Consider the following 15,571-nt stretch of genomic DNA (forward strand, 5'->3'; position numbering starts at 1 on the left):
GTATTTCCAGTAATTACCCCAGTGCTGAGCCTAGGCTCCTACAAAATGCTTACTAGTTAATGAATTAATAAAGCCCAGGGGTTAAAGTGGTTAGATTTTGTTTAACTCATACTAGGATCACGGGATTTTGAGGTTGAAAGTGCTACCTTAAAGACTATATAGTCCAATGCTTTTATTTTAAAATGGGGACACAAAGACCAATGGGGTTCAAAAATGATTGTCAAAGTTGGAAGTGGGAGAGCCAAATCTGAAATCTAAGGTTTTGGATTCCAAGTCATCATTCTTTCCATTTCACCATGTTCCCTACTATATAGATACTCATTACATACTTGTTTATTAACTGATGGATTAATTTAAATTGCTATTATCAATTGCTTCACGAACCTTTTTTGTAAACAGTTTTAAAATGGAATGGGAAAAGTTCTATTAAGTGGTCCCTTTGTGCCAAGTGAGCACTTTGAGCCCTGGAATACAAATGGAAGGAGGCCCCTGCCCTCAAAGTGCTTTCTTTCTAACTGGAAGACACAAAATAACACAGAGAAAACTTCAAGGGAAAGTAAGATGGAAAGAAGCCCTGAAAACAAGACCAAAGAGTACTTAGGCTGTATTATTGGGAAAGAAGATCCTGTACTTAGAAGACATCATCAATCAGTACAGTTTTTAGGCTTCCTCATTTATATTTGTGAGAATGTTGTGAGAGTAAAGGGAGAATTCTTTTTGATATGCAGTGCCATATGGGTTTATTCAACTGCTCGCTCTGCCAGTCAGTAAAACAATAAGCAGTTACTATAATTATTGCTAAATGACATGTTACTCATGCTACCTAGGCAAAACAACAACTTTTTAAAACCTCGTATTGGCTAATGAGGAAATTTAGCTTTTTTTCTCGTGCTTCCACGGCATTTTGTTCCTAATATAGAAAACACATAACTGAATACAAAAATACTATGCTCTCAGCTTTGTCAACATTGGTCTCCATGCACTCTTAATATTAAGTTTCCATTCCTTCTTAGAAAAGGGTCAGGAGATATGGGTTTTACTCTTGGTCTTGCTCTTGGCTAACTATGACTTTCTAAGGTTTTTACTTTTTCTGAGCTTCTTTTCATCACCTGTAAGATGAGCAGAATATTCTAAATTAACTCAAAGCTTTTTTTTATTGATCTGAAGGCACATCTCAAAATAAATCCAAGTTTCTTTTCATTAATGATTTCTAAATTTTTCAAAAAAGAAAAATTTTCCATCTGTACCATTTCCTTTGAAGATAGCCTGCTATCAGGAATATTAATATGAACTTTTCTAGCATACTGGAGTTCGAATTTCAGGCATATTGGAACTCCATTTTATAATAATTCCAGACCTTGTGCTCCATGTAGATTACAAAGTTGCCCCATTAAAATCAAAGGAATTAGAATGCAAAGGGACCTTAGAGATCAATCATTAAATACTTCTGCTTTTTGGAATCAGTCATCAATCCTCATTAAATATGTGACATTGAGCAATGGCACAAAATTTCTATGGCCTCAGTTTCTCTTTTGGTGAAATTTGTTCACGAGATGATTTCTAAGGTCACATTTAATTCTAAAGTTCTATGAGATTCATTTTTAAAACAAGTTGTAAAGAGAGTAAAAGACTAATCCAAATTTAGAGTCAGAATCTGAATCCAAGTCAAGAATCCCACACTGCCTAAAATGAAATAAAACCTATTTCTTACAGACACTCTTAAAGTTAATGTGACAAATTACTAATATTGGCTTCCAACATTGGCAGTTCAAAGACTAGAAATGACAAAATGAATCCAAGGAGATAACCTCATGACCAAAGTCACACCATCAGAACTGTTATCAAAAGCTACAAGGATTTAAAAAAATAGTAGCCCCTTAAACTCCAACCAATTATAAGCAATTTTGCGAAATGAAGTTATCCATGAGTTATTCTGTACCTTATGAAGGTAATGTCACATGATCAAAAATTTATGATTTAATCAGCTTCAAACTCTATCCACCATCACAGACTACAACGTGCCTAAAAGTTCAGTCAGAGGAGGTTGCCCTAGTTCCCTGAAGCCCAAAGATGCTGCCCAATCACACCAATACAAAATAAAAGAAACAGGCTTTCTGGCTTACAGTATTCTACCCTGTCTCTCCAGCTATCATTATAAACAGTACCCAAAAAATTTAAATATACAAGAGGGAGGATGGATGCTCATCAATTTGTTTCTAGCCTCCAAGTATCTGATCCAGTGCTTCCCTGGATACATCATGACAGAGGAGAAGAGAGAAAGGAATACTCTCCTCCCTTAAGTGAGCTCCCAGATGCTAAAGCTTCGAAGGCTCTGGTCATTAAGGCTTTTTTCTGAGTGTTAAATGATGAAAAGGTTTGGATAGAATTCTCTACAAGGGGAAATGTTAGTCCCAAATTTCACAACTCTCATTCACCCCCAAAAAGTTCACACTTCATTGCTTAGTAGAGCCATGGGAAAACTCAGAAGCTTTGGAATATGCCATTACATTATCTCCTTCTACCCCTGAGTTGGAATAGAAAAAACCATGGGACAACTGCTTGTTCTATTTTGTATGTGGTACATTTAGGAAATCAAGCCATGAGTCTTGAATTAAAAAAAAAAAAACTCTCAATTGTCATATTTAACTGTCAGCTACAATGACTATTTATGTCTACCATGATGCTTCTGTTATATACGAACTCTATGCCTATTCTAGAAAACAATGCAACCAAAGTGTATTAGTGTCTACATCTTTCAAAATGAAGATTATATTCCTGACAGCCCAGTAACTCAGACAATGCTGGGCCTTTTGTGCACTCCCTGTAGAGAATTATTTTAGTCTTTAGTTACCACTTTTTTTATAATAACATCAAAGATACATCAGATTTCAGAAGAAAGTTTCTTAACTTACCCTTTTTGCTAGTGAACATCACACCTATGCACTTCTGTTCTAGCACAGCTCAGAGCAGAGCCATGAAAACTTCACCATTGCCAAATGCTTTTTTTCGGGAACTGGAATTGATCAGAAAAGGCTCTTGGGACACTGAAACAAAACAAAACAAAAAAACATGTACATATTAAACCTAAGTTAGATGAGACTTCTCAAACCACCACTTCCTTAAACGTGAAAACAGTAATAGACATACAGTCTAGAAGCAAGAGGAAAACACCTTTTGTAACTAGAATATTTCGATACACCAAGTGTGATTATATAAAAAAAAAAATAGACCGGAAATACTGCTCTAAAGGATGTTTACCAATTTTTACCAACTACTTTAGCACAAAGATTAAAAGGTTGTTATTTTCTAATGAAGAAAATTCTTCTTTAAAACAAGCATTTGTGCATATATTTTAGCATTATTACTATAAAACAATACCTTGGCTTTATTTTTTTTAATAGTAAAAGTATTTCTTTTAATTCAAGCCATGGCAAGAGGGGGTCAAGGATAGTGTTTTCCTCTGGTAATAATATTTTCCATAGATTATAGAAAAGAAAATATTCAAAATCACTCATTTTCAAAGCAAAATTCAGCAGCTTCACTCTTAACGTATCTTAACAAAAAGAGAAGAATGAGCACCATGGCTTATTCCACAATTACTTTTATTCCTTCTCTCTTCAAAGGTTGTTTTTATTTCTAAAACATTTGACGAACCACATAATCTGATCAGAATACTTTTGCTTTCTAAGTCTCCACTGGGTCATTTATAAAATAAAGGAGTTGGACAATATCAGTGTTTCTTCAACTAACTTGGTCAGGGAAACTGAGGCCTGAAATAGATCATTAGTAACCACAGGTGCTGATCCAGGAGGTCTGCAGATATTGGATATCAAATTTTCTAATAAGAAGAGATGAATCTTCTTTTCTTACTACAGAATCACCAAGGTAAGTATTTTATGTATATATCATTTTACACTTAATATTTTATAAGAAAGGCGGTGATCCTTTCCCATTCACAGTATACAGAATTTGAGTGGTGCATGAAAAAGTTTGTCAACGGTAGTTTCAGATAAATCTCCAATGCCCATCACTAGGTAAAATCCTAGAAAGTGCTTATCACAGGAGCCCCAGGCACACAATAGGAGCCCAATAAATGCTTGCTGATTTGACTGGTTTTGTAATTATTTAAAAAATAAAAGTTCAAATGAAGATCATAGAAATTGTAAGTGACCAATCTGGAACCTGAATCCAAGGGCTAATGATTCCACACCCATTACTGTTTTCACTAAAGTAAATGAACTGGGAAGGGGGGGGGGGGGGGGGATACAATTTCTAAAAATCTCAATTACTAGTTTCTACTACCATTCATCATCCTCATTAAAAAGAAATTTTACTTATAACATCTCACTCCTCACTGAAATAAGAATTCACTATTTGAGAAATGTTAGATTGTTGTCACTTTCTAGAGGGCTGTTTGTGTCCATAAAAGTGTTCAGCAGTTACTCGGTTTGATTCTCAATTTCAAGCTAATGATAGAGATTTCCTGGGCATTTTCTTTCCATAAACTGACAGCCTCGTCTGAGGACCCACAAAAGAACCTGGTTAACCCTACAACAAAAGAGTCTATAAGGAGCAAGTCCCCCAGTAACTGCATAGAAAACAAAGTCACTCCAAAAATACTGCCGCCACCACCACAAAACCCATAAGAGAAGTTTCTACCCCAAAGTGCCTAAGGACTACATCTTCTTTCAGCAGTTTTCCACTTAGAAAACTTGGGGTGCAGTGCCTCAGCTGACAATGAAAGGCCCAACCACTGATTCTCTTAGGCTTCCCTGACAGTTTACTGCATGCAGAAGAGGCGAGAGAAGATGGGTTCATTCATCATTCTTGACTATTAGAATGTTCTGCCAAACTATTTTTCAGCTATTTTAAGTCAACAACATTTGTTCATTGTCAAGCATGGGTCAACGGACTGTATTAGGCATGATAGGAAATGAAAAGGAACTAGACCAAGTGGTCTTTTGCTAACTGTCAAACAACTCAGTTCATACATCCCAGAATACGAGTACCTAAAGGTATCATCTGGTCCAGGAGTTCTTTCCTTCTTTTTATGTCATGGACTCCTCTGATATTCTGGTGAAGCCTATGGACCTTGTCTCAGAATGTTTACATTACAAAATATGCACGTAAAACATAGGATTACAAAGAAAATAAATTATTTTGAAATCCAATCATTGAAATATTTTAAAAACAAGTTCGTGGTCCCTGAGTTCAGAATCCCTGATCTAATCCAATCTCCTCATTTTAGACATAATAAAACTGAGGTTAAGTGACCTACGCATGGCAAATTTTTGTGGTAAGTTAAGACTATTGAGCAATTTGTTAAGCACCAACTCTGAGCCAAGAACTGTGCCAGGTACTGGGAGCACAAACACAAAATGAACTAGTCCTTCCCCTCAAAGAACTCTCATTTTATCAGGGGAAATACCATGTACATGCATTTAAAAAACACAAAAATATGTTCCAAATCAATCTAATATTTGTGAGGAGGGAAGCCAGCAACTTTGGGGATCAGAAGAGCCACATTTAGGAGACGAAAAATGGGCTAAGCTTTGAAAGAAACTAGGAATCTAAATAGCAGAGGAAAGGAGGGAATACATTTCCAACATGGCGGATGGCTGAGCAAAGAACAGCAGAATTCCTGATCCCAGCACTTAAGTGAATGCTCCTTATTTCATATTACTTATGGCCTGAAAGAGAAAAGAGGATCAACATACAAGGAAAAGGGGAAAAAATCCCATATATATGCCCCCAAAATGCTAGACAATTCAAGTGGCATTTACTAGTGGTTAGTCAGAGATGGTTTCATAGAGAAATAAACTATTAAATAGGCTTCCTATGGAGGGGAGGGAGAGAAAAGGAGGAGTGGGAAAAGCATTTCACCAAGGGGGAATGATATGTTCAAAGCCATATATGAGAGTCATCAGGCAGGCTTCCCTAGTTGGAGTGGCCATTCATTCAAAGTGGAGCTATAATAGGAGAGGAGGGTAGGAGGGCCAATTGGTGGAGGAAGGACTTGGATGAGATATTTAATTTTGGTTCAGGAAGCAATTTGCAGTCACGGCAGGTTTCATAGCAGAGATGTGATATAATCAGACAACACTTGAAGAAAATGATCCTTGTGGCTGTCTTGACTGATGCTTTGCCACCTATTCTCTTCCAACTAAATCGAGTGGGCATGTCTAGAGATAAAGGGGAAACATCAGTAAATATGCCCTCTCCAAAGAAATAAATACCTCTCGGGTCAATAGCAATATTCTGGCACTTTGCTCAACTACTACTCATTATAACGTGGAATGTGGCAGGGACACCTTAGAGCAGAACCCATCCAAGGGTGGTGGTGGTGGGATGAAGGCTGGCAAGGACCTGGCTATTACCTTCTTCCATCAATGCCACTGCCCTGTGGCATGGAGTGGGAGGCCAACATTTTAGTGAGATTCCAATGCACTAATCAAGAATGGTAATAAATTAAAATATTTTAGAGAAAAGGCCAGAAAAGCTGAAACATTAATTGTGCCATATTCAATCTGTTTTCATAGCGATTTAAAAAGCCAAATTATTAACCTGGGTATCATTAAAAAGCATGAGGCTCTCTCATTCCTATTTACATACTAAAATGCATATACTCTCTTGGTAGATAATACCCAGCTTGTTAAGTTGTGTGGCTACTTAAAATAATATAGTCTGCATACAATGAGAAGTCTAAGATTCAATTCTCTCTGAATTGTTTTTTAAAGTAAGGCACCGAATGCTTAGGGAATAGCCTTACCAAACAACTCCGGCACATAAACAGGTATAGGCTGTAATAAAATATACAGTATTTTCTAGTTTTGTTCTCTTCTGTTTATTTTTCCCTGCAGCAATCCTCACTTTGTACATTTGTCTACAGGGAACTGGGAAGGAGCAGCTGCAGACTCCCTACGGCCACTACCTAGCAATCAAGTTGTTTACAAAACACTAGCACAGAGCAAAAACAAAAACAAAAACATACCCAGACTCACAAAACAAAAACCTTCCACCAGGAAGAGGTCATGTCCAGAATAAAATCAAGAAATGGCCAAGGCTATCAAAAGTTTGGTTCATTTATCAAACCTCATTGATACAGAAAAGAGTAACTGAAATTGTAAGAACATATTTTGTTTGATGTCACTTTTGGAATTGTTTGCATTGGCAACAGAACTGTGATAAATCACAAGCACTTGATTCCTTCAATGGCTGATGGGTACCTGACTTAGAACAGCAGAGTCTGGTGGTGGCAGCCACAGGAGCATTGCCTGGGCCTCTAGCAAACCCCTCTCAGGCCCAAAGTGGTCAATCTCAAGCACTGAGGCAACAAGGAAAAAAAAAAAACAACCAAAGACAAATTCTAAACCTAAAGAAAAAATTCTCTTCCTTTTTCTGGGATTACCTGGCTGACTGTAAAGTACATCTCATGCCTCAGAATTAAAAGAAAGAGATCAAATTTAAAATAAATGGCAAGTCAAAAGATCTATCCAGGTTTTAATAAACAGGAAGATAGACAGGAAGGCAGACAGAGATGATGGTAAATATTAGATAGATGACCAAGTCATTGATAATATAAGATTTTTAAAGTAAATTAACAAAACCAGCCAGCAGAAGTATGCCAAGGGACTCACCGAAATGTTGCATTTATACCATTGCCCCCCAAGGTAAAGTGGTCACATTTTCCATACAAGGTTTTAGACAGTAATAGGAAAGAATACAGTCATGGGAATTTAGTTATTCTCTAATTAACTTGTTTTTGTTTGATGCTTGAAAAAAGAAGGAAAAGGAAAAAGGTAGTCAAGCCCCGCCTACAAATAGCTTTTCAAGGGCACTGAACATCATTCTAGTAGTCCAACAGCTGCCAAAATAGTTTTATATGAGGATATTATTTGGAAAGTTTCCAGTTCATAAATAAAATGTGGATGACTTCTCAATTTAATAATGTTGCATCAAAAAACTAGAAACAAACCAGTTCCCATTCATTAGACAACAGCTGAACAAACTGGGGTACACAAATATAAGGAAATATTACTGTACCTAAGAAATAATAAATAGAAAGAATTGAGAGAAATAGAGCGGGGCTTGTCTGAAGGGTTAAAGACTTAAAAAAGCAGAACTCAGGGAACAAAATAACTACAGATTAGAGCAATACTAAAAATCAATCAAATTAGGATCAATTATGATAAACAACCTTGGTCCTGGAGGATTGACAAGGAAATATATGCTCCTCCTCCCTCTTAGTACAGAAGTCAGGATTCTGCAAATGGAATTCAGCTGCAGATATGAGGTATACAAGGCAAAGGAATGGAGGTGGGAAGCAAGAATGTCCTCTGTTAAGAACAGAGAAAATGCCAGTTTGGCTGGATTGCAGGTATAAGTGGGGATAATAAGGGGGGGGGAATAAACATTTACATAATGCCTGCTTTGTTCTAAGAACAGTGCTAAGTGCTTTAGAAATATTTTCTCCTTATTATCCTTAGAGCAACTCTGCCAGGGAGATACTATTACTATCTCCATTATACAACTGAGGAAACTGAGGCTGGTAGATGTTAAATGGCTTGCCCAGGGTAGCACAGCTAGTAAATATTTATGGCTAAACACAAACTCAGGTTTTTCTGCCTTCAAGCCCAGCAGTGCCCCACCTAGCTGCCTAAGTATGAGGCTAGAATAATAGTAATAATAACAGCTAAGACTTATGTAGTGCTGAGTAAATTAGAAAATTTGGAATTATCTCATTTAATCATCACAACAATCCTAGGAGGTGGTGCCATTACTACTCCCATTTTACAGATAAGAAACTGAAGTGAATAAAGTGGTCACACAGCTAGCAAGTATATGAAGCTGAATTTGAACTCAGATCTTCCTGACTCCAGGCCAGGCACTCTTTCTACTATACCACAATCTCCCTAAGGTATAAGTATAGTGAAGTTAGAAAATCAGTCAGTGTTCTTGAGTGTTAACCTAAAAACTATTTCATTTCAGCTTTTATTGTTGACTAAAATCTTTCTAAAGTGGAGTCAGTTGCTGTCCAGCCTTGGCAAATAAAATCCAAAGAAAACAAAACATTTAGCACTTATGGAAGAAAGAGGAAAAAGAATGATATATACAAAAATATTTATTAGGGCTCTTTTCTGTGGTAGCAAAGACCTGGGAACTAAAGGCATGCTAACGAATGAGGAAACAGATGAACAGATTACAGTATGTGAATGTAAGAGAACACTTATTGCACTGTAAGAAATGGTGAAGGATATGACTCTCAGAGAAGCCCAAGAAGACTTGTATGAACTGATGAAACAGCACTGTAAAGCTAAGCAACTTTGAAAGATTTCAGAACCCAGATGAACTCAATGAACAGTTATGATTCCAGTAGAAGCTGGGGATGAAGCATGCTGGTCACCTCCTGATAGTAAGTGATGGGCTCTAAGGGAACAATGAGACCAAGATTTTTTTTTTTTAAAAAACCCTTACCTTCAGTCTTGGAGTCAATACTGTGTATTGGCTCCAAGGCAGAAGAGTGATAAGGGCTAGGCAATGGGGCTCAAGTAATTTGCCCAGGGTCACACAGCTGGGAAGTGTCTGGGGCTAGATTTGAACCTAGGACCTCCATTTCTAGGCCTGGCTCTCAATCCACTGAGCTACCCAGCTGCCCCCAGAGACCAAGATTTTTAACATGAACAATGTGCAAATTTTGGCTTGACTTTATGCATATTTGTAATAAGGGCTTTTTTTTTCTTTTGCCCAAGAAGCAGGGAGTCATGGAAAGGAGTAAGAATAGATTTTAGTAATTTTCTTAAAAAAATTTTAATTAAAAAAAATGTTTGCTCTCTCTGACAACTGAGGATCTAGCAGTACCCTAAAATCATTATTTTGAAAAATCAGGAAGAGCATTTTATAGCACTAAAATATATGATTACTGAACAAGTAGGAAATGGGGTTCTAGTATTTGACCCAAGTTTCTATCATATGACTAAAATGAAGTGATATATATATATAGTAGTTTATTAATTTTAAATGATATAAATTCAAGTATTATTACTTATTCTTAAAAATCCCTGATGTGAGTGAGCTTCTTTTACCCTTGTCCTTTGTCTTGTTTTCCTAAAACCCAGACAGAGCCAAAAAAAAATAAAAACAAACCAAAATGGATTAAGGGTTCTAATAAATTAGTTCCCAGTTAATCAAGGTTTTACTGTCTGATAATAAATATTTTCATCATCAAAACATTGAACAGAAAAGATTATATATATTGAAAGATTCTTATGGGTCCAAAAGTCACAATTGTCCAGAAGTTTGTGATATCACTATTGCTGCTTTAAGATTGAAAGCTGACTTCAACATAAGTATATCAGGACATTTAGTAAAAGGTAAAAAGAAATATCTTAGAAGTTAGAAGGAACAGGGGCAGCTAAATGAGTGGCTCAGTGGATAAAGTACCAGGCTTGGAGATGGAACCTCAGTTCAAATCTGGCCTCAAACACTTCCTAGATGTGTGACCCTGGACAAGTCACTCAGTCCAAATTCCCAGACCCTTGACACTTCGAAACTAATACTTGTGTCTAGTCTAAGATAGAAGGTAGGGGGTTGAAAAGAAGAAGTTAGAAGGAATCTCAGAGTCACCTTGGTCAATTCCTACCAAAATTCTGATATCGGTCTCAATCACTACCAAGAAAAGTAATTCAGGGAGGTCCAAAACTAAACATCTACAGTTTCTTCAACTGACCCTCATGAACACAGGTTTCCATTATCTGACCATCCTTGTTGTGCCCTCTACTGGATGAATTCCAGGTTATCAATCCCCCTTCTCAATGCCCCTGATGTGGCCTAATCAGAACAGAGTACAGGAGCATTATCATCCCTCCCACTCTGTACACTATGTTTCAATGGATCTGTATCAATGGAGCGAATGTCCACATAAAGAAGATCAAGAAAATTATAGGTAGCAACCCAGAAAAAAAGAACAAAAGTGCAAAAAAAATAATAATAATCCTCATAAATAGAGGAAGTTTGTGGTTTCGTGTATTCAAATTTTGTTTTTACATTCAGAAAATGCTTTATTGTTGCTGAATATTTTAAGTTTAGGAGAAATATTTTTTTAATTAAAAACTCGATTTTGCTATATTATGGAGCTCTGGCTGGTTTTTTCCCCCTCCAACAACACTGGTTTCCCATCTCCTCCAAACATTACTTTTGAAGTTCTGGAGCAATTACTGTCTGTGCCACACTTTTTCACTTAATTACCTTGTGCCATGAATTTTTTAAAGTGTTTTACCTTAGGTTAGCCTGTCTTCCTAAATGATGTGAATAACTAGAGGGCTTACTTACACTTCCTCTCCGCCTCTGCACACTTTCCCCCACCCCACTCCCTTTATAAACAGTACTTAACCCAGTGCCTGGTACAGAGTAAACAAGGAATAAATGCTTATAGATTTGACCGGATATACACACCTGTATTTTGCAACATAAAGCATTCAAGAAATATTTGTTGAAGGAATGAATAGGCATAAAGCCACTGATACTGACTATGAATTAAAATTCAATACTCATTATTGTATTAATACTCAATACTCATTACTATTCATATGCCCTAATACTCAAAAAATTAAACAGTTTGCCAACTGAACTTACTTCTTAGAAATTCATAGGTCACAAAAGTGGAGTGTTAGAACTTAGGAGAGGAAAAACTGATCTGATTTCCAATCTGATCTCAGGCACTTATTTGCTAGATGACCTTGGGCAAGTCACTTAACTTCATTCAGTCTCATTTTCCTCATCTACAAAATGGAATAAATAACAGCATGAATTTAGGGTCAGAAATTTAATAAGCAAGGTAACATTTGTAAAGAGTTTAGCAAGCCTTTGACTGTTAGGAGAATGTTACCTATTAGCTATTAAGTAACTTACTAGTAGACTCTTGCAAATTGTCAGAAATAGAATTTCAATAATTATCCTCCAAGAAACGAAAACCATCAGATACCCTCAGAGCCCAGCAGATCAGGAGGGTCTACTAGGCTCACTGAAGTTCAGCCCAAATAGAGAGACAGACAGACAGACTCAAATGGTTTCACTTATGCCAAAGTGGAACATATGCTTATCCTTTATGACAATATCCCTTACCTCTCCCAGCCCTCTTTATCACAACCTTCTACACACACACACACACACACACACACACACACACACACACACACACACACACACACACACACACACATATCTGCAACTCAGGTTCACTGATATTTGCTGGAGAATGACTTTTTTAAGAGAACCCAAATATTTGAAAAACATCAAGACACAAGCTCCTTAGGTTTCTCAAAGCAATCTTTCATTTCCAATCATTCACATGATTTCATGGAAACAAACCAAGCTATCAAATTCTAAGACTGTCTTGAGGAACAGTTCAGAAATTCACTATGAAATTCTTTGTGACAAATTTTTCTTTGCACCACACAGTGGAACGGCATCAACTGATTCTTCCCATCAAGTTACTGGAGAAGTTAGAAGAAAGTCTTCTGGGATTTTAGTTGATGGATCATGAATGCAAAAGAATTCAAAGGAGTTGACAGTTTGGGAACAAGAGGTGCAATATAAGTAGTGTTCTTTTAAGAGAACTCTACTCTGGGGAGTTCCCCACTGATCCCACTAAATGTCATATTCGGTATTTTTTCTGACAAAAATGGTGAATGGCCCCTCATTATAAGACAACCCCTTCTTTCTTGTTCCCTGTGGAACCTACATCCAATGGGCAAGCTTTATTCAAAGAAGTCACTGTGCTTTTAATACCTCAAAGTTGGAAAACCTCCCCTAAAATACTCCTTAGTCCACCAGTGGAATCCAAAATCTCAAAAGTCCAACCATGTAGAAGAGAGTCTGAAGATGGGCTCTGTGACAAATTGATATCCAAAACCCAGGTGAGATAAATTTGAAGGTATTCATCCAGGTGGATCAGCAGGTGACGGGAATTGGAGGCCAACAGAATAACTCTCAAAGATAGTCCCTGAGGTCCAATTCATGTCAATGGGACCAGTGCCATATTGGTAAAATCATAGGTTAATGGAGAAATACTGAAATGAGATGTTCAAGAAGATGCAGAATGAACTTTCTACCAACAGTTGGCTTTTCAATAATACCACCACACTCATCACCTTCCAGAGCCTCTGTAAAGTCAGTGAGAAAGTCAAAGCCTACAGCCTCCTCAACGACAACTGCTCCTCTCATACCAAAGAGGCAGGAATGCCAGCACAGATGCTAGGGTTTCTCTCCTCCCACAGGGAAGGGATCCAAATAGAACCCACACCTCTCAAGTAATTTTCTATTTTGCCGTAAATGATCCAAAGAAAAGTTAAGTTTTTCCCAGCATTAGAATCCCCAGTAAATGCTGGAATGCAAGCTCCCAGGCCCAGCTACTTACCATTTATATTTGCAATAGGAAAAGACAGAAAGTGTTCCAGGCATACATTATTCAAGAAAAACTCCTGAAATAAATATTTCTAAAGTAAAGCTTAAGGTCATTTTAAAGGAATTTAACAAATATTTTATAAAATAGACTTTTTCAAAAGTGGGTTTGTTTTACCTTATATCATAATCGACAAAGTAAAATTATCCTTAACACCTTCAAAGTACCAACTAACATGTAACACCGATCGTGAAAGGCAGTGCGACATATGTGCACACTGCATATCCATTACGAATTTTCCACCAAGCTTTACAATGTTTGGCATTTCTTTTCTGGGTGATACTAAAAGGCTTTTCTATCCATTTGATATCCCAATTAAATCAAACAGTGTATATTAAATAAGTCCATAAGTCCTTGGATATGATGCAATGAAGTCTTGAAATTTTTATCTATTAAGCACTTGAACTTAAAGGCTGATGTTTTTTGTTCCCCTAGAGTGCTTGGGGGATCCTGCTGGTTTGGCCAGACTATGAAAATAAACTTCAAATGACCAAATGCAACTGTAACTTTCAAAGTAGGAACCAAACCAGACACAACAAACCACAGCACAGGCAGCCGAACTTGTCATAATTCATGTGTGTGGAATTCAACTGGAACAACGTTTACTGAGTGCTAAATTTCTGCCACTGGCACATTCCATACCGAATGTCAAATTTTGAAAAGCTGCTGATAAGACATTCCTGATTACAAGTCCACAAGTTGTACTATTAATCAAAAAATATTTATCCTAACATGCAAACAGCCTTTTCTGTGTCATACAAACCAGAGTGCGGGGACTGATACTAAAAAGGTGCCAGGGGCATAAATGAATTTTTCTGGTTATTCCAGGGCAGAAATTCTTAGCTCTTATGTGGCATGGACCCCTTCTCAGGACGTTCTAAGTGCTTAAAATAAAATGTGTACTTTTGCAAAGGAAACCAATCGTTTTGAAATAGTTAGCCAAATGTATTTTTTAAAGGTAACAGGTGAAAAGCCTACCCCCCAAAGTAATGGAAAAATAGAGCTTTTGATAATTCTGTGCTCCAAATAGTAATTTCTACCACAGCATATATTAAGGAACAATTATTTGCTATCTTTTATAATTTCTAGTCAGGATGAAATATTAAAAAAATGCAATTCTTAAAGACGTAAATGCTAAATTGGAATTGTGTGCTCAAGAGAGGGGGGAAGCAGCTGGAATCTTAATGTGATACCTCAAAAACAGAGATGGAGAATCAAAAAGAACCTTTGAGGCCCGACCCCAGTTCAATTCCTTCATCCTACAGAAAAGGAACCTGGGGGTTAGGGAAGTTAAGGGACTTGCCCAGAGTTAGGTTGTTATGAAATGTCAAAGGCAAATTTTGAACTCAAGTCTTCTAATCCCAGTTCCTTCTACTGTAGCGTGCTGCTTCATGAAGATGACATGGGTTGTAAGTTCTGGCAGTGGAGTTTTACCAAGTCCTCATAAGCTAGAAAGGTTTCACATGAGGCCAGCAATGGTCCAAAAAGTGTGTTGGCCAAGGACCAGCCTAGCTAAAACCACAGGGGTTCATCCTCAGGTAGGCAACAAAGAAGCGATTTTTTTTTTTCTTTTGGCTATGGCAACTCATGAAGTCCATCAACTAAGATTAGGATTCCTATCAGTAGAGAGGAATGCCCAAACTGACCAAACCCAAAATTCCTGAAGCACCAAAGTACATTAGAATATATGCCTGTGTACACAGCAATGTCTCAAGTAAGAAAATCCTCCAGGAACATAGTTCCTGATAATAAAATCAACTTAGGCATGAAACCAGCTGAGCGGAAGTTCCAGTTTGCAGAATTGATTTAGAGGAAGCAGTACTGCTGCTGTCTTTGGTACTAAGGTTCCAAGAGCAAGCCAGGGCTCAGGGAAGGAATATCACAAAGGGGACTCCCATAGTGCACTCACTGGAGATTACAGGGCCAGGAGACAACCCGAGCTGTAGAGTCACAGCCCTTTTTTTCCTGAAAGAGGGGAGAGGCAAAGCAAAGAGATAATTTAAGTCCTAAATCTCATCCTGTATTAGTCTTATCTTTTGTAACTTTTTGGCAATGCACTATGCCTCTAAAATACATCTTCAATAGAAGAGTCATCTTTATGTACCCATTAAT

At 37.3% G+C, this 15,571-nt stretch overlaps 1 protein-coding gene across 13 annotated transcripts in view; it reads right to left on the reverse strand.

The window, feature by feature from the left end:
- FOXP1 (forkhead box P1) overlaps positions 1 to 15,571 on the reverse strand; it is a 661,259-nt gene that overhangs the window by 558,759 nt on the left and 86,929 nt on the right. For all 13 annotated transcript variants that reach the window (XM_056804416.1, XM_056804414.1, XM_007500086.3 and 10 more), the window contains one exon: positions 2,913 to 3,044. The gene's annotated coding sequence lies outside the window, so the exon portion shown is untranslated. The remainder of the gene's footprint in view (positions 1 to 2,912; positions 3,045 to 15,571) is intronic.

This window comes from Monodelphis domestica, chromosome 7 (assembly GCF_027887165.1).
Source record: "Monodelphis domestica isolate mMonDom1 chromosome 7, mMonDom1.pri, whole genome shotgun sequence".
Lineage (NCBI taxonomy): Eukaryota > Metazoa > Chordata > Mammalia > Didelphimorphia > Didelphidae > Monodelphis > Monodelphis domestica.